At 40.4% G+C, this 20125-nt stretch overlaps 1 protein-coding gene across 1 annotated transcript in view; it reads right to left on the bottom strand.

Moving 5' to 3' along the window:
* LOC126183626 (sodium/calcium exchanger 1-like) overlaps positions 1-20125 on the bottom strand; it is a 195865-nt gene that overhangs the window by 57288 nt on the left and 118452 nt on the right. The window lies entirely within an intron of this gene.

Raw genomic sequence — 20125 nt, 5'->3', positions numbered from 1 at the left:
CCATATGCCGTGGTCAACATTTGACAAACCTGACATATCAGAAAACTTTAATTACAATGTTTCATTCAGTGCTCACTTGATTTGAAAGTGAACATTAGAGTATGCTGAACAATGCTGTGATTTAAACTATTATTTATTAACCAGTATCTCATGGATATAAGTTAAATTTCTAAGCTGCTGCACTATTTGACACTGAATGAAACATTTAATTGGGTACACAGATAATTATGTACACTTATTATTACAAAATTCCTGTCCTGCCTGTTCTGCAAAAAATAAGAATCAGCACAACAAAAAATAATGTAGTTTCTTATGTTTTAAACAGTCTGCATTCGGCTGAAGAAAATCACAAGTGGTACAAACATGGCTCAAAAAATTTGATCAAACACTACTGGAAAACAACTCACTTCCATATGTTTATAATACAAATAATGCCATATTATTCACTTTTTCATACAATTAACATAATATTGGTGTAGCTATGCTTGAATTCTACTACTAAAAAAAAGAGTGCTCTCAAATGTTAAAAGGTGGAAGAATATTTGGTAATGTATACAACTAAAAGTATTGGATGGAACTAGTCACAAAACTTAGCTAAGAGGCATGAAAAATACCATTGTTAATTTTCTTTTATGTGCCCTCTTTTATTATGAATGTGCAGTACCTGTATGAAGAATGTAGTAATTATAATTGAAAATGTAGATATTTCTTAGCTTAAACAGAGACACAAATACACACACAGACACATATATTCTCTCTCTCTCTCTCTCTCTCTCTCTCTCTCTCTCTCTCTCTCTCTCTCTCTCCTTCTCTCCCCCCCCCCTTCCCCTCCCCCCCTCCTCTATGTCTGTGCTCTAGTATTAGAAAGTAATAAGTACAAGTTAACAAGCATGTGTCACACAATAACATGTTTGGGGATATACCTAGATATCTGAACTTGATGTTCTCTCACCCCTGAGGTTATCATGTGTTCTATGGATCATATGTGAGCTTCAGATGATGCCTACAAGAACAAAAATGTTAAAAGTGTTCCTACCTATATTGGCAGCTGGAAAGAATAATAAAACAATAATAATAATAATAATAATAATAATAATAATAATAATAATAACAATAATAATATTACTAACAAGAACAACAATAATAATAAAATCTGCTGAAAATACAAAAAGGAAGAAAATATTGTTACACTGTTTGCAACTGTGGGATCAACCAACAAAAAATTAACATATATAACAAATATTAACAGCAATTTTAATCTAAAAGTAGCTGAGAATAGAATAATATATGGAAAGTTCTTGTTGAGAATTACGAACTATTTAGGAATAAAGGAGATGACACACCACAAGGCAGAAGTGCTGTGTCGTTGATAGATACACAAACGAAAGGTACAGAGATCAGCCAACATTTGGAATGCACTTCCTTTTTCAAACTTGTAGGAAAACCGTGCACACAAACACATGCACACTCACTCACATGTACATGCCTGTTTGCCTACATTGTGCTCAGTCGACTGCCAGTTCTTTCCTGGCCCACGGTGAGTGTGCTGGGGTGAGGTAGGGGTGTGGGGTCAGGTAGGGTGGGGTGAGGGATAGAGAAAGGCAGGAGGCAGGGAGGGGGTTGGGGGGAAGCATCTAAGGGATTTGGTGGAGGGGGGGCAGTGAGGTACCTTAGGTGTAGACCAGGAATGTTACAGGAACAAAGGATGCGCTCCCATCTGCACAGCTCAGGAAGACTAGAGTTGGTGGTGAGGATCCAGATGACATGGCTTATGAAGCAGCCATTCAAATCAGGCAGCAGAACACATGTGAACTGCAAGACACTTCCCCCAACCTCCTCCCTGGCTCCTGCCTCTCTCCATCCCATCGCACACTCCCACCTCACCCCAGTACACTTACTGTGTGCCAAGAAAGAGCTGGCAGTTGACTGAGCACAGTATAGGGAGACAGGCAAGTGTGTGTGTGTGTGTGTGTGTGTGTGTGTGTGTGTGTGTGTGTGTGTGTGTGTGTGTGTTTCCTACAAGCTTGAAGAAGGGAGTGCATTCCAGAAGGTAGCCAATCCCTGTACCTTTTATTTGTTTACCTATTGGTGATACAGCACTTTTGCCTTTCAGGAGTCATCTCCTTTATGCCTAAATAATTCATAATGGGAACAGAATAACATTGGGTACTTGTTACTGAACTAATTTCACCAGTTCTTTCTCCTCTTTCTTTCTTCAGCGTAAAATCTTCCCAGTGATCTATAATTAATTTAACCTTATAATCCTCAGTTTCTTTGAATATGCAGTCAAGTTAATGTTGTTCACAATTTCAACAGTTTTACTTGTTGCCTTCTGTGGATGCCTTGAGTGCAAATATTAGTTGCTTGCTACCTGCAGTTCAGTAAAATTTATTTATTAAACATACACTGCACTGTCTTTTATAACAATAGGATTGAAGGAGCAATCCATAATTGCTTTGGAGAAAATTTAATAGCCAAGATTACATGGTCTATTTATCTTTGATTACCGGTTTCACCATTTAAGACTGTCATCTTCTGCTCTGTAAAGTGATGCATTTACATATAGTACACGTACAATCATTATTTATATTTACTGTTAGAAATGAGGACATGAAAATTCTGTTTTCATAGCTTTAAAAAACTTGTTGTTATATCTCTTGTTCCATTATGACTCTATCTCACATACTACATTAACATTCTAGTGGATATTATGCAGCACATTCCATACCAATTTGTTAAAAATACAAACCAGTTTGCCACAAGTAAAAAAAAAATGTTTAAAAAGCAGCTTTGGTAGCTAGGGATGTCCACACATAGCATTCCACTGATGTTTGTTAAATAATGAACTGCGTAACAGTGCACATTTCTGCATTTTTTTTTTTTTTTTTTTTTTTTTTTTGACGAGTTAAATACATCATGGATCCAAATTCTATGAAGTACACACTTCAAATGATTGGCTGTAAGGTGTAGATAAGGCATGCAAGTAATTTCAAACACCAGGTGCCTCTTACATTGCTAGCTATCTCAAAACCGGGTCATACATTTGTTTTGGTTTCATTTAAAATTACAAATATCTTTGAGAGTTCTTCTTTAACATTTGAAAAGTATACTGATTTGTATGCAATGAGTTTTATACACTTCATTAAAAAGTTATTATTTATATATGGCTTATAGAGACCATATGATTTTTGTATTTGTTGTATTATATTGCCACACCATGAATAAGTACAGGTGTGGATTTTGGGAATTCTTGTAAATTTCGTGCAGCTATGGCTGGGAGGCAGGTGCATGCAATATTGATATTTTGCAAATGAGTTTGTGAAGCAGGTGTACGACACTGCTCGCAGGCTAGAAAGAGGAGCCTGGCGGGCACTGTATACAAATGAGAAGTAATCAGGCCAGCAGAGGGCACCAACATGCTGTGAAGAATCCATACACTGCAGTTAAAACAGCGCCTAGTGACCTGTGTGTAGAAGTTGAAGCAGACTGAGGAAAGCTGACGTTATAATTACTAAAGAGGACTCATGTTGTCCCCTCCAGGGGAACTATGCCAGAGGTGTAGGAAAGAGATGTATGAATAATCAAGCCTGGAGACTCAAAGCAAGCAGTCATGTCACCATTCTGTGTGTTTCTAGAACTGAAGAGAATGACGACTCTTTAAGGTGCAGGCCAACCATGACAACCTTTTGGTTATGGATATCTGCAGCCAACCAGCCTGCTAAAGCTACCTTCAATCTCCATTGCACGGACACATTATAGCTGTGGCAGGCTGCACCGCACCTCGGAACTGCTCTGGCATGAGGAGAGAGAGGGCTGCTAGCCCCCATTCTCTGTGGGGCATTGTTTGGCAGACTGCAAGTAGCCATCTGCAGGGTGGGACTGGTGTGTGAATTTGCATCCTCCCAGGCGCAGAGCTCTCTGTGGGCACCGAATGAGTTGCCCTGGGTGGGTGGCCAAAGCTGCCAAGGCTCACTACAATGACAGTGGTTGGCTGCTTCCATTTGGCACTTTACTTGGAGTCCACGAGTAATGCTTGAGGGAACAGTCAGCCATGTTCTGGGCTATCAGGAGCAGCTAACACACATGGTGACCACTTAGCTGTTGTGGGTAAGGATTGATACATCCACAAGGCTGGGCAACTGGACACCAATAATGCAGATTCCAGCATTCGTGATAGCGCTAACACACATGGTATGCAGCACCATCACCAAGTTCAGCAGAAGGCCCGCTGCAGAAGGCCTGCTGTGTATCTTTGATGTAATAAAATCAATGACGCACTTGCCACAACCCCTGGAGCTCTCGAGGAGGGGGAGAGCAAGTAGCAACATCAGGAAGTGGTTGTCTTGGTTTCCTAGTCTGTTATGTGAGCTGGGGTACAAGATGCTTAGAGCTACTTTGGGAAGCCACTGTAACTCATTGACTAATATTTGTGTAGAGGTAATGATGGACGGGATACTTTAGTGCCAGTGAGATGTTCTTTTTGCAGTTTGCCTGGCCACAACTTGCTGCCTGGTCGTGAGTTGCAGTGTAACAGAGCTGTAGCAGCAGTTTGTTCTGTATGTAGGTGTACTGGTCATCTGTCTATTGTCTTGTTCACAAAAAAAGTTGATTGCATAAAGAGTATGCAAAATGGTGAAAACATGTGCTACTACTCAGATGAAGTTGTTGCTTTAACTCAGCAAGTGCAAGCATTAACAAAGCAGTTTGCGAGCATGAAGAAGAGAAATTTCGAACTTCATTGTGAGTTAGAGTCTTGTAAAGAGAGTCATGATCAGTTGCAATTGGAATCTTGGGAAAGTAAGTCTGGATTGGGAGTGCCTTTTGTTCCATATGACCCAGCAGTGGTTGCACTGATTAATCTCTTCTCAGGCAAGGCAACAGAGGACGTGACAATTTTCATTAAGGGTATTAGGGATGCTGCAGAATCACATGAGTGGTCAGAAAAGTAACTCAGCATGTTGCTAATATGTGTTTGGTGGAGGACTCCAGAGCATATGTTGTGTACCATGAGACATTGAATAAAGCATATACATTCCAGGAGTGGGCTGTGGGATTGTGCCAGCAGCACAAAAAGTAGAATAGTGCATGGTTTTTTCAGGAGAAATTAAGTATGTTGTCAATGCTTTGCAACAAGTTTGTGGAAGCATTCTTGGATAGAATCCATAACGTAAACACAAAGACATATGTACAAACCCAGAATGCAGAAGCTAATAGGTTGCTGCTACAGGAGGCAGAAAACAGAATGGTGGATGTTTTTTGCAATGGTATACCTGCTGAAATGTCATGGAGGGTACAGATGGAGAACACGTAGGACTTAGAGTCAGCTCTTAGGATTGCAACACTTATAGAGGAGATGGATATGGCCACAAAGCAGAGGCTGTACCATTGCATGTTGACTTCAGAAGTCAACTGTTATAGATGTGGTTATGAGGGGCATGTAAGGAAGCAGTGTAAGCAGCCAGAGTGCTATGCTTGTGACGTAATGGACCACCAGTCATCTGAATATGGAGGTAAGAAGGGTGAAAAGCAATGACAAGGGAAGCAGCCAATAAAAGCAAATATGATTGCTTCAGCCATTGGAAAGCAGTACCCACATACCATAACATGCTTCAGCCATTGGAAAGCAGTACCCACACACCATAACATGGAATAAGTTGGTGAACAGATGGAATGTAGCTTTGTGGGCTTAGTGGGCGGCAGGAAACAAAGATTTTTGGTTGACACTGATGTGAAAGTGTCCATTATCAGTCTGGACCTCCTGCGAAAGAGAAGACTGGAGCCTCCATGGCATATGATGGGTGGAGTTGGTAATGATAGGGTGGAATAACTGGGTATGGTAGCACTGGTGTTTTCAGATGAGGAAACTAATTTCAGTGATTGCAGGGAGGTTTTGTCATGTGTAGGTGAAGATTATTCAATGATTCTTGGACTAGATATTCTTGACAAACATCATGCTAAGACTGATCTTTTGCAATGCACAGTGAAACTCAGTGGGACTTCGTTTCAACTGGGAGCAACAGTTGCAACTGAGACAACGGTGCGCGGTTCACCTGTCATGGAGGTGAAACTAACTAAACTACTTATGTTTTCTGTAAAGATCGAGCAGCAGGAGAAAATACCAGCAGGCATAAGAAAGATAGTGTGGGTTTCAGTGGATACCAATTTGCTGAGGGAAACATTACATGTGGTTGAAATGCTGTTAAGTAATGAAAAGTTGGATAGTTTGCATTGTTTTATCTGCAGAAGTTTAGTGCACATGAGTGACATGAATGGGGAACATATGGTTATGGTTAGTGTGGGAAATTTTGGCAGAGGGGAGGTGACTGTCAAAGGGTGCAATAATAGCCACTCTGGCAGTCTTGGAAGGTGAGTACTTTGATAGATTGAGCCTAGAGGAAAGCCACAAGAACACCTTCGATATGGAACTGCTACGTGGGAAAGTAGATCATTTGAAAGGGAGTGATTGAATGGCTACAGAGAACTTGTTTTTGAGGTTTAGTGATTTATTTTTTGTGAGTGGAAGATTACCAGTGACCATTGTGATGTAACATCACATACTGACAGGGGATAGTGCGCCAGTTATAGGAAGCCGTACCATATAGCAAAGCAGCTGCAACTATTGGTAGAAGAATTTATTGAACAACAACTATAGGATAGGATCATAAAATTCATAGGAATGATAGTTCCTAGAATGGAAATATGGGGGGTTCAAAGGGCTCTGAGCACTATGGGACTTAACATCTATGGTCATCAGTCCCCTAGAACTTAGAACTACTTAAACCTAAGGACATCACACAACACCCAGCCATCACGAGGCAGAGAAAATCCCTGACCCCGCCGGAAATCGAACCCGGGAACCCGGGCGTGGGAAGCGAGAATGCTACCGCACGACCACGAGATGCGGGCAATGGAAATATGGTCATTGTGCCAAAAAAGTTGGCCAATGGGACATGGAAATACAGATTTTGCTGTGACTATAGATATCTAAACTTGCGAACCATTTCAGATGCTTATCCAGTTCCAAACATCAAGGCAAGTTTGGATAATCTGGATGAGTGTTGGTTCTTTACAGCCATGAACCTCAGGAGCAGATACCATCAATTGGATGTGGTGCCTGAAGATAAACCAAAAACAATGTTTACCATCCCGGCAGGACATTTTAATTACAGACACATGCCATTTGGACTAAAGATCCCACTGGTAACTTTTCAGCGGTTGTTGGATAGGGTACTGAGAAGATTAAAGCCAAAAACTTCTCTAGTCTACCTTGATGACATAATTCTCTATTCAACGGATTTACCAGAGCATGTGAGACATTTGTAGGATGTCTTTAGTAGATTACGATTGGCACATTTGACATTAAGTGTGGACAAGTGGTATTTTGTGCAAATGAAGTTAACTAAGTCTTACAAACTCAGTTCAGAATTATCTGATACTACAAACAACTAAGCAGGTACAATCATTCATTGGCCTATGTGATTATTACAGATGAAAGACTGCAAAAATAGCTGGACCCCTGAACAAGCTGTTGAAGAAGAGGATGAAATTCCACTGGTCACAGGAATGTCAGGAAGAACTTGAAAAACTGAAATAAAAATTAGTTTCAGATTCAGTATTGGTGTTTCTTGATTTTGAGAAAGAGTTTATCCTTTCACATCATGCTTCAAATGAGGTAGTCAGTTGTGTTTTGAGACAGATGGTAGATGGTCATAAATAGTCAGTAGCTTTTGCTTCAAGGAAGCTAAACAAGGTTAGCATAACTACTCAACAATGGGGAAAGAGATGTTGGGGGTCATATACGGTATCACATATTTTCGGTGATATCTATATGGTAGGAAGTTTAAGGTTGTGACAGATCATGTTCATTGAAATGGTTGCATGGTTTGAAAGATCCATCTCATAGATTAACTCAGTGGGCACTTAAGCTTAGTGAATTTCAGTATGAGGTAATCCATAAGCCAGGAAGCTGCAGGATAGGCACAGACAAGGGATAAGGAGTGCCAGGCATTTAAGTCACAGCCAAATTTCACTAGGTACAAGGGTTTGTTGTGTACTACGACAAGTTGTGGACCACATGTGGTGGTTCCAGAGGGTTTTCGGATGGAAGTTTTGCAGCAATCTTATGAGCATAAGTTGTCATGTCATGATGGGCGACAAACAACAGACAGACATGTAGTAGAGCACTTTTGGTGGAGGAACAGAAAGCATGACATGAAGCAGTACGTTAAGGACTGTGTGCCATGTGCACTGAGGGCTGACATTACGCATCACAAAGTGCCATTGGAAAGGTTGCCAGAGGCATCCAGTGCATTTTCTTTGCTGGCACTGGATGTCCTCTAACCATTTAATAAAACACCTGCAGGAAATAGGTATGTTCTCATGATGATCAATCATTTCTCTTGAGTTCTGGCAGTGGTACCAATGCCAGAACAATGAGCTAGTACTGTAGTACAGGCATTAGTAAACAACTGGATTTAATGAAGCAACTATGCCACATGTTGCATATAAGGAAGTTATGGACATGTCCATTTCATCTGCAAACCAAAGGGAGTATGGAACACATGCACAAGACAACTGCAAAGATTTTGAGCTATTGCATAGTTTCCAGACATGATGATTGGGACGCCTATTTACCTTATGTACTGTGCTCCTATAATTCAAAGGTTCATAATGCAACAGGCTTGTTGCCATTTGAAGTGGTGTACAGCAGGAAAATGCCATGACCTTTTGACAGTTTGGTCCTAAATTAGGACCAGATGGTGAGTTGGTGAGGAAGTTTGGCAGAAGAATTAGGGAAATTTGGAGGAATGTGCAAAAGGCAAACAAGAACACACTGGAATACCAGGGACAACCAGACACATGGGTAAATTGCTGCAATACTGCTTGGGACAGTGGGTAATGATCACTAGTCCCTATATGTCAAAGGGGAAAATGAAATTTTTAACAAAATACCAGGGACCATACCAGGACATGGAGATGACCTCACCTGTCAATATAAGATACAGTTCTTCACAAAAACATCTATTATACACATCAAACCATTTAAAAGAATGCTAGAGGGGATGCCACATTTATTGGCTGCCAATCAGGAGGTGAAAGTTACAAAGGGTACAAAGAAGGAACCAGAAATAGGGGATCAATGTAAGGTGCATGATGTGTCATATAGGTTTAGGTCGCAAAATTAAGTTGTATGATTGTAATTTGTTGGTTTTCTTATTTTGGATTAGTATATTAGGGAGTATGTATTTTCTCTTTTTTGCCTTAGGGATATTTGTTGGTTTTCTTTTTGTATGGAGTCATTAATTTTTCATTTTGTTATTATTGATATTGTTTTTTTGTGGATTATGCATTATCAAAAAGAGGGAGGGATGACGGAGTAATTTGTGATCCGTCCGGGTGGCCAACTACGGACTGATATGAAGTGAGTTTGTTTCTAGGGTTAGTAAATGAGACAAGTTGTGGGAAGGAGCTTCTGCCAGTCCAAACTTACTTCTAGAGGGTGGGTACACATTGGTTATACTCCGTATTGACACTGATAAATGTATGGTTGAAATGATACGCAGTAGACAAATCGGTAAGGTCGAAAAACCGCAAGCTCTAGGAAAGAGAAATCATAATTAATGGCATGACTTGCGAGGCCATTGGGACAACACAGGAAGGGATCATAGGTGCCAGCAGGGATGGCTGAATAGATACACGGATGGCCAGGGAGGAGGTGGCAGCTGATGTGGAAGTGGCAACTGCAGGGAACAGTATTGAGAGGGCCGGCCATGATAGGGCCAGCTACAACCACAAAGAAGGCTGCATTGTCAGCTTCAGAGGCAGCCAGGACAGCATTGTGAGGGTTGGATACAATAGGGCCAGTGACAGCCATAAAGGATGCCACATGGATAGCCGTGGAAGTGGCTGGGGCACTTAAAACTGGTAGGCAGGGATAGAATCAGGCAATGGCAAGGGGGTTGGCTGATGATGAAATGAGTGGTATCCTCCAATAGTGTCACATGTTAGGGCTGGGCTGGTACTATACAATAAATGGAGAGCTGCACAGCACAACAACATTGCAACAATGTCATGGCAGGCGGCCCAGCTTGTCAGACACAAAAACTTTTGGATGCCCTGCCCAAATGCTGTAGAAAAAACTGGGGAACCTTAGTGAGCCAAATGGTGCTCTGCAACAGAACCTGAGTTGCCCAACCCATGGACTGGTGGGCTAGAGATGACGAAAACTCTTTTGAGTGAGAATACACAGCAAGGGAACAAGAGTGTAAATGCACACAGAAACATGACAGATATGCAGACCAATAACAGTAAGTAAGGGGATTGTACATTAAAACAACACATGAACAGACTATTGAACTACACAGAAACGTGAACATTCACTAGAATATGTATCTGCTGAGAAATATGAAAATGAATTGTAAAGAGACACCTACCAGAACTGAGACAAGCAAACAACTGAACATAGCCACAGAAAGCAAGAATTGAGCAGTCCACATCCAGTAAATGAGTAGACACACTCACACTGTGGCAAGGCATGAACACAGCTGGTCTGTTACGTAATTGGACACAGTTGTAGAATTCAAATGTAGATTGGCTCAACACAAGAACCACAAGGATGGTGCTCCATTGAAATGACTACCACACAAGCAAAATCAAAGTGGTTGAAAAACACATGAGCAACTGAGAAGTATGAAATGGGCTCTAGCAAAATGAATGAAGAGACATCAAGAATCACTGAAACATATGTAAAGATGCAACCTAATTGTCCTTGTCCTGATCAGGCATTGCCATTCGTAGGAAGAGGTCCAGCCACGGCTGCATCATCTGGGCAGAATGTGACACAGCTTAGCAGCAGCAAGCTTGGCATGACAGAGGGGAGGTGGCTGACTGGTGGGCAAGACCAGTGACTGACACTGCAGGTAGTGAACAGTGAGCTGGCAGTGGAGTGCATGAATCTTGAGCAAGCACTGCAAAGAGAAACTCCAAGATGTATGGATATGACAGGTATCATGAAATCATTATCCTTGTTGCCAACTATGGAGTATGGCAGATGAAGGAAGAACACTGTGACACAAAACCATTATCCTCAATGCTGCAAAGGAAGAGCATTCTAACACGAAACCATTATCCTCCTCGCCAGGTATAACAGCCCTTGGCCAAGTGGTGTGCCAATGATGTGACTGATATGGACACAATGGAGTAACACTGTTTGTTTATTGATTATGAACTAACTCAGTACAGCTTTAGATGATGAAGATCCAAATGTGAGTACTACTGAAATGTCTTTTGTAACAATGTGCAGTGGACGCCACTATTATGAAGCCCACAATTTTCGGCAGTGGCAATGAACTGAAGGAGTGGGCCTTCCAGAGTGGCTGTCACATGGCAGCAGCTACGATTATGGTGAAGGCACAGGTACAGTGTAGTCAGCCTTCCAGTGTGACTGATGTATATGTATAGCCAGTGGCTGTGATCCAGTCAAAGACATGGGATGCCATGTCCGATAGGTAGTGCAGCAGCAGGCTTTGTGGACCAAAGTGGAGTGACATGTTCCACTCCAAAGTGTACACATGTAGACAGACTGTTTTTACTGCAATTGGTGACAACATGACTGTCAGCCAAAAGAAAGAGTCCAGTTTATTCTGTATGGCTGGCTGTATTCACAACTGATGACCTGCACCTGCAGATTCAGTGGATGTGGGAATGTGTGAACAGTTTGGAAGGGGAATGTTTGTGTACTCTACTTCCACATGCACTCTTACACCTCCTTTACCAATAAAAGTGAGTTATCAGAGTGGCTCATTTAAGAACAGTTCTCTACCATATTAATTCTAATATTGTGGCAATGGGTGGTGCACTCACACTACTTACTTGTTACACTTCACTCGTTATAGGTAACAAGTCAGCCACAATCTCACTGTTAGGAATAACTTTGTGCTCGGGAGCATAGAGCGCCTTGACTGCTTTAACTCAAAGCAACCAATGATGATGAAACATAACAAAAGTATTAGGAAAATTGTTGTTGACCCAACTGGAAGCTTAAAAGTAATAGCACTCTGTATAGCTTGTTGATACTGGTCAATGCTGTTAAAAGCATGAAGTAAATTCAAATCAATACCTCTAGTGTTTATCACTTGTACTATTTGATTGTACTGTTCATCTATTCCAGATGAACTAAAATTGAATGAATAGGCATTATTGTGGAATATGGTAGAAATGGTAGGTAGGGATTATAAGCTTTCTGCATATAAGGTGCCTTGGATATTTGGGGTATGTGGGAAAAATCAGCTGACAGTTCACAGTTTTCCACATCTACCAGAAGAAAGGCACATTGTATCTGTTTCCTACAGGGAGAGTTAGATCTATTGCACATGAAAGTTAGGTCAATTGTTGAGCAGAAAGAGTAAATGAGACCATCTGCTGTTGGGAAGTTGAGTTAGTGTTTCCAGTTTAATGAGATAGCAGTTCTGAAGTTGAACATTCACAACGAAATCTCTCTCACAGCTTTATACATGGCTGTCATAAAATAGGGCAAACAAGTTTTTTGTATGCCCACTATCATGTAAAGCAGTATGAGACAAACCTAAGAAATATCTTCAGTCCTGGATTATTAAAAGTATAGAATGGGCCAAGAATGCTAGAGATATTACATGCTCAAACAAAGTTGACACTCAGCACGGTGGCTGATGGGAGCAACCATAAAGGTATTTCCCATTTACAGACACCCCCTTCAGCCACCGCGCCGAGTGTCAACTTTGTTTGCACGAGTAATATGTATACGCAGTAAGCTTGCAAAGTGATGCTAAGAGACAGCTAAGTGGATGGTGACAATCAGAATTAATTCATTGTTCATCATGATGGCATAACGTTATCCAGTAAGTAGTAATGGTGCCAAAAGGGCAGTGCAGTCACACTTCGATCTCCACAAAAAAAAAGCATATATATGGTACATCAGTGTCTAAAAGTGTGATAAAGATGTGGTAAAAGGTATACTGTCCATCAAATGCAAGTTCTGGATACATGAAAGATGTGCTGAAGTGGACCTTACATCCGTAAATGATGATTCACCTTGGCCATATAGTGACTGTGTAGGCTTAAGTGATGGATGGGCAGAACTGTTAAACACAATAAACTCAAAAAATGAAATCATAAATATAATATGTAGTGAAATTGAGCACTTACCTTACAGAAGAAAACGTGAACCTTGCATGTGATAAAAGTGCATTTAAGTGTGGAAATAGTGCATCTATGAGTGAACAAAAGCACGAAAATCAGCATGTTTCAAATTCAGGAAATGATGCAACAGAAGATAAATCTGATGGTTCTGAAATAGTGATGACTAATACTAATTGCACAGAAACTACAAACCAATATAAACAGCCAATGGTACAATACAAGAAGAAAGACGTCTGTTTGTACACGGTGGTACCAATTCACTTCAAAGTTGCAGTGAAGATGACCTAATTAATGAAACACGGAATGTGATTCGATTGACTAAAAGCATTTATCCACATTCAGGAATCATAATAAGCAGCATAATAAACAGAAGATCAGTGAGCAACTAGTGAATTGACAAAAAAACAAACTGGAGCATCTGCGATCAGTGTAATGGACTTGGAGCAATATTTATAGACTCAAACAATTTTATCTGTGAGAATTGTATCCCACAGGATGGGTTGTATCTAAACAGGTTAGGTTCTGTTACTTTCAGCGAAAAGTTTATTGACTTGTGCAAAATTATACGAAGCAAGGGAGGGGGGGGGGGGGCAGTAAAAAAAGAACAGTATTCAAGTAAAGGAAAGATGGGTTTAAACCTAGAAGTAAATGTAAGTCTTCATTGTTAGTGCACTGGGACATTAATGGCCTCAGTGCAACGTATACACAGGAAAAAATCATGGAAATTGATGAGCTATAAATTATTCTTTCAGAAGGAAGAAATATCAAAGTCATCTGCCTAAAAGAACTCTGGCTTACAAAAGATTCAATCACAGTTTTAAACTTTATGGGAGCAAGCAGTTTTTGAAGGAAAAGCAGGGCCCATGTGGCTCCTGTATACTTGTCAACATCTCGTTAAAGTATAAAGAAAGAGATGATTCTAACTTTCACAATGGAGAACTTATATTGAAAGTTGTTGTGTAGAGCTAGAAAAGTTGCTGTGTTGAGCTAGAACAACATAATATAATCATTTCAGTACATAGAATTCCAGGTAGTGATGAGACTAAATTATTTTCAGAGATAATGCAGTATCTTCTACATAATCCCTCAAAAGAAAAGAGGAAAAAAATTGTACCTGCTGTTGACTTTAGCATACATACAGAGAGTGAATCAATCTTGTCTGCTAAGTTTATTGACTTACTTAAAGAAAATCGCTTTAGACTAAATTTCACTGATTTCAACAGAATAAATGAGTGAACTGCAACATGTGTAGACAACATCTTAACAAATTATACATTTAATGACACTACCAAATTTTCTTTAGACCTAGTTATCTCACATCACTCTACTTTGCTTATTCAATTACTAAAAATAAATAAAGAAAAATGGAAGGAGATTTTTCATGAAAAGACAGTTCAGTGAAGAAAACAAACACTTGTTCTGATGTAGATTGAGTGAGGTAAATTGGTCACTATAACATCAAAGCTCATGTTCAAACAAAATTAATAAGTCTTTAAGCAGCTTTTTACATGTTTTCAATGTAACTTTTTCAGTAGTAGTCTGTCACAGAAAGACAAGTAATAAACTAAAGTGGATTACTAATGGCATAATAACATTTAGTGATAGAAAGAGACAGCTACCTGCTGAGCTGAAATTCAGTAACAGTCCTGAGCTCATTAACTATGTTAAATAATTAAAAAAAATTTAGGAAGTTTGTAAAAGCAGCAAAGGAAATGGCAAATACTAAATTATCAAAAGCACAGGAATAAATCTAAGGCAGTAAGGACAATTGTCAAATCTGAATTTGGAATCAATCCTAGCACCAGGAAATTTCTAAAATAAAGATACATGACAAAATAACTGTAAATTATGCTTAAATATCAGAAAATTTAACAAACATTTTTTGATAATGGTAGCAAACTCTGATGTTAATGTAGATATAGACTCCTATCAAGATAATGTACATTTATTTGGATCAGGTCAGAGCAAAAATGAGAGTCTAATTAAATTTGACAAAGTAACAGAAAAGATATAGAAAAAAACTATATTAAACCTAAAAACATTCTGTGGGATAGGATGGAATACCTGCCAAATTCATCAAAGCAATTTCAAATATTATAGCATACTCACTGTCTGAAATAATTAATCAATCACTTGAAGAAGGCTAATTACCAGTCTTTCTAAAATTTGCAAAAGTGAAACCATTATTTAAAAAAAGTTCTAAAGAAGATATGGCAAATTACCATCTAATTTTCATTCTTGCTGTGTTTTCTAAAATATTTGAAATGATCGTTGCAATCCAAATTCAAAATTCATGTCACAAATGTAATACAATCTCAAATATATCAATTTGGCTTCCATAAAAGGCAAAAGTACATTTTATGCAATTAATGAATTCATAAATAAAGTTAGTTCCAACTTAGATAAACCACAAAAAGCTGCAGGATTCTACTGTGGCTTATCCAAAGCATCTGACTGTGTGAATCACTCACTATTATTACATAAAATGCAAAAATACAGGATTATGGGCAGTGGCTTACAGTAGTGTACATCATATATGAAAAAGAGACAGCAAGGGGGAATAATAACATCAGACAAAGGAAAATACTCCTTGCAGGGGGTACCACAAGGATCAATAAATACTAGGCTCAATACTTTTTACTTTTTACATAAATGACTTACTCATAAATATAAAACATTTTTCAGTTTTATTCAGTGATGACACATTGGTACTGATAAAAAATAAACATGCAGAAGAAATTGCCGAAAATGTCATAAGAACTTTAGAAAATCTAGATGTGTGGTTCCATGTAAATGGCCTAAAATGAAATATTTCAAAAACACAGATTATGAAGTTTAAGACAAAGCAGTCTAAAATAAATGATATTGAAATTATTCGTGAATTTTGGAAATAAAAGAAGCAGAATGTGTTAAATTCTTAGGAATGCAGTTGGGCAGAAATGTGTCATGGTCCTCACATATAGACTTTAAAAAATAAACTGAACTGCCTAGCATCTGCTATGTCAATCTTAGCCAATGTCACTGCCATGAACATGAAAAAGGTAGTGTACCATTGCTACTTTGAGGCAGTAGTGAGATACAGTGCTGTTTTTTGGGGAAATGATAGCAATTTGACAAGAATATTAACTTTACAGAAAAAAATTATAAGTAATGAGTGTAGTGCAAAGCCAAGAGAATTTTGTTGGTTACTATTAAGAGACCTAAACATACTAAGTGTTCCCTCACTGTATTTATATGAAATAATTCTTTTCACAAATAATATTCCAGAATTGTTGGTTCCAAATGATTTGCGGCATGGCTATATAGCTAGAAACAAAGAAAGTTTCGTGCTTCCTACACAGTTTCTTTTTGTGCAGACCCCACAATATGTGGGGATGAAAATATACATTAAGTTAAAAATGACAAATTTTCAAAAGACTAAAACTGATTCACTAAAAAGAAAATCATACAGCACTCTGGTACAAAAATGCTATTACACTACTGATGAATTTTTTGATGATGATCTGACATATTAATCAGGATAAAAATTAATAATATATGTATTCAGATATTTCATAGGTCTACTAAATGTTGTATTTCATGTACAATCTATTATAGTTATAAGCTTGGTGAGTCTCATGTACACTAAATCAATGATATAACATGTCTACATCTACATCTACATTTATACTCCGCAAGCCACCCAACGGTGTGTGGCGGAGGGCACTTTACGTGCCACTGTCATTACCTCCCTTTCCTGTTCCAGTCGCGTATGGTTCGTGGGAAGAACGACTGCCGGAAAGCCTCCATGCGCACTTGAATCTCTCTAATTTTACATTCGCGATCTCCTTGGGAGGTATAAGTGGGGGAAGCAATATATTCAATACCTCATCCAGAAACGCACCCTCTCGAAACCTGGACAGCAAGCTACACCGCGATGCAGAGCACCTCTCTTGCAGAGTCTGCCACTTGAGTTTGCTAAACATCTCCGTAATGCTATCACGCTTACCAAATAACCTGTGATGAAATGCGCCGCTCTTCTTTGGATCTTCTCTATCTCCTCCATCAACCCGATCTGGTATGGATCCCACACTGATGAGCAATACTCAAGTATAGGTCGAACGAGTGTTTTGTAAGCCACCTTCTTTGTTGATGGACTACATTTTCTAAGGACTCTCCCAATGAATCTCAACCTGGCACCCGCCTTACCAACAATTAATTTTATATGATCATTCCAGTTCAAATCGTTCTGCACACATACTCCCAGATATTTTACAGAGGTAACTGCTTTGTTCTGCTATCATATAATCATACAATAAAGGATCCTTCTTTCTATGTATCCGCAATACATTACATTTGTCTATGTTAAGGATCAGTTATGAGACAATAAAATTCTGATTGTGATTCCCTTTCCATAACTAGCAGCAATGACAAAAATTCTTAAGGGTGTAACAAGACACTACTCAAGTGATTAGCTGCACTAGTTTCAGTAGCATACCTCAAATTAGAAGCATCCATTTGTGCAACAGACAGACCATTGGTAATTCTAAACAACACAGTATTTATTTCTATATGTGCATTCAAAATGTTGATTTCATTTTGAAATTTCTTCTGGATCATTGTAGTCCAGTTGTAGTTATCACTGAAATAAGCAATGAACTGTTTAACAGCCTTACCAATAAAGGTGGTATTGTTGGTAATTGCCTGTTGCATATTGTATAATTTTGCTAGATATTCAGAAGATTTTATAATATTACTGTCTACTTCTTTTCCTAGCTGCTCTGTTTTCAGTGATGTCATTGTTAATTGAGGCTCAAAAGATAGATCTAAGTATATTACTAGCAAAATCATGCTTATGCCTGTGGTGCCTCTGGCATGAAGCACCATTTCTTTGGACTATGTTCTTTGACTTTGCTTTTGTCTATGTGCTTCTCATGCTGTGTTTGACAGCCATCTTTGTATTCGCCCTGTTCAGTGCTGAAATAAATGTTCATTTTGTCTGCAAAAGTATGTTATTACATATCTACACCATGTAATACCCACAGTGGCAATTGTGACATCATCGTTGTGTGTTTGAAAATTATTTTGTGCTTCTTTTCATCATTAACGAACTTTGTGTGCCAGTTCACATTGTCCTCGGAACAATGGATCTACCAGTATCGTTTTGTGCTGGTGCCACACACCCTTTTAACTGTACTTGTGTATATACAAGCATACCCAATGTGTGTTTGGTTAAAAGTGAACAATTACCAGGCCCCAGCCATGCTGGCGGCCACTTAACCACTACGGCCCAACATGGCCACCATCAAATGCTACTATGCATCAGCGCCTGCTGCACGGACAGTGGCACACCACTTAGTGACATTGTGAACGATAATCATGTGAAGGACTTTGTGTTTCATGCCTCAGCTAAACAGTCACCTTTGGGTTGGGTTGGTTTGATGTACTGACGAAGTTCAAGAACTGTAATTCAAACGTTCATGTACATGGTGTTACACATTCTTATATGCCTGACACCATTGCACCCCCCCCCCCACCCCCCACCCCCCGGTCTCTCGCACCACGCCTCAGCCTCAGTCATCTCAGCTGCACTGGTTTCCATACCATCACTCTGTGGTCACACCAAGATCACCTTCCGTTCTCTCTCATAACGGCACCGGCTATTTCTTGCCCACCAGTTTCTGCATCAAGCCCCTCCCTTGGCTGCTTTGCAATTGCCTTTCTGCCCACTGCTGCAACAGCACCAGCCATTATACCCACGCCGTGTCTACCTCTGGACCTGCAGTTGGGGCACATCATGCTGTCGATTGCACTGGCTCACTCCACATCATGTGCTGCTTGCGGCCGCCCTCCCACACAGACCTCAGGTGACGCACTGTCCACCGCTACTGCACCTGCGGTGTCAGGCGCTTCCTACACCACCAACACAGATCTTCACCTACCAGTGCTACTTCAGCATGTGTCATCTGGCAGATTTCCTTAGCTGCTTGCATTGCAAAGGGACAACCCTAAGCCTTGGGTCGCACTGGTGGACCATCTACTGGATATCCACGGGATCTCGGACAACAACGCGCATTTCGTCTGCCTGGTGAGCCACCTTCACGCCCATCCTGACCTAATCAGTGATCTGCTACTCTCACCACCTGCCTCTCCCAAGTATTTAACAGCAAAAACTTTACTTAACAAACGCCTTTCTCGCCCTCCAGCTGTGTCTATCCATCACATCATCCATGATGAGCACCTAGACAACCGCACACCCTCACAGCTCAGGCGGCACCTTCATGCATTAATTGATGACCAAGCACTACCTGATGCCGTGCTGTGGACCTTGTGGATGGTCAAACTTCCATTGGAGCTACAACTTCACCTGCTATTGCACATAGCTGACCTTCTCAAGGTTTCTTCTACGAATGGCCGATTGGGCCTCCGCAATCATTCGTCACTGACACCGCCTGTTGTGGGCGACATCGCCTTTGCCTTCACCTTCAGTTGGCATGCCTGCACCTTCGGTTTGACACGCTGCCAGTAGAGGCCAGTGCTTGTGCCTCAGCAGGTCAATGTCCTGCCAGGGGCCGGCTCCTGGTAGCCTACAGGAGCAGCAGCCGACCTCACCTGAGCAGCAGCCTGAGTGGTTTTGGAGAACGATACAGCCAGCTGTGTCCCCTGCCTGCCCCACAACGCCTCGCCTGCAAGCTTACCCGCTTTGCTGGTACCATACAACCTATGGGGACACCACTCGAAACTGCTGCGAGCCTTGTGCGTACCCAAACAATCCTGGTGGGCACATTTAGGCGCCACATCCCGCCACGCTCATCAACAGCACCTACCTTCTGATGCTGCATCATTTGCCCCATCGGTGTGATGCCTCTACATCACAGACTTGTCATTGGGCATGTGCTTTCCGTCGACACTGGTGCCGATGTCAGCATTTTCCTGGCCAAGCATGTGGACAACACGCTTTCCCCTGCTA

This window comes from Schistocerca cancellata, chromosome 1, assembly GCF_023864275.1.
Source record: "Schistocerca cancellata isolate TAMUIC-IGC-003103 chromosome 1, iqSchCanc2.1, whole genome shotgun sequence".
Lineage (NCBI taxonomy): Eukaryota > Metazoa > Arthropoda > Insecta > Orthoptera > Acrididae > Schistocerca > Schistocerca cancellata.
The sequence above is the reverse complement of the archived record's forward strand: the minus strand, read 5'-3'. Positions and strand labels throughout refer to the sequence as shown.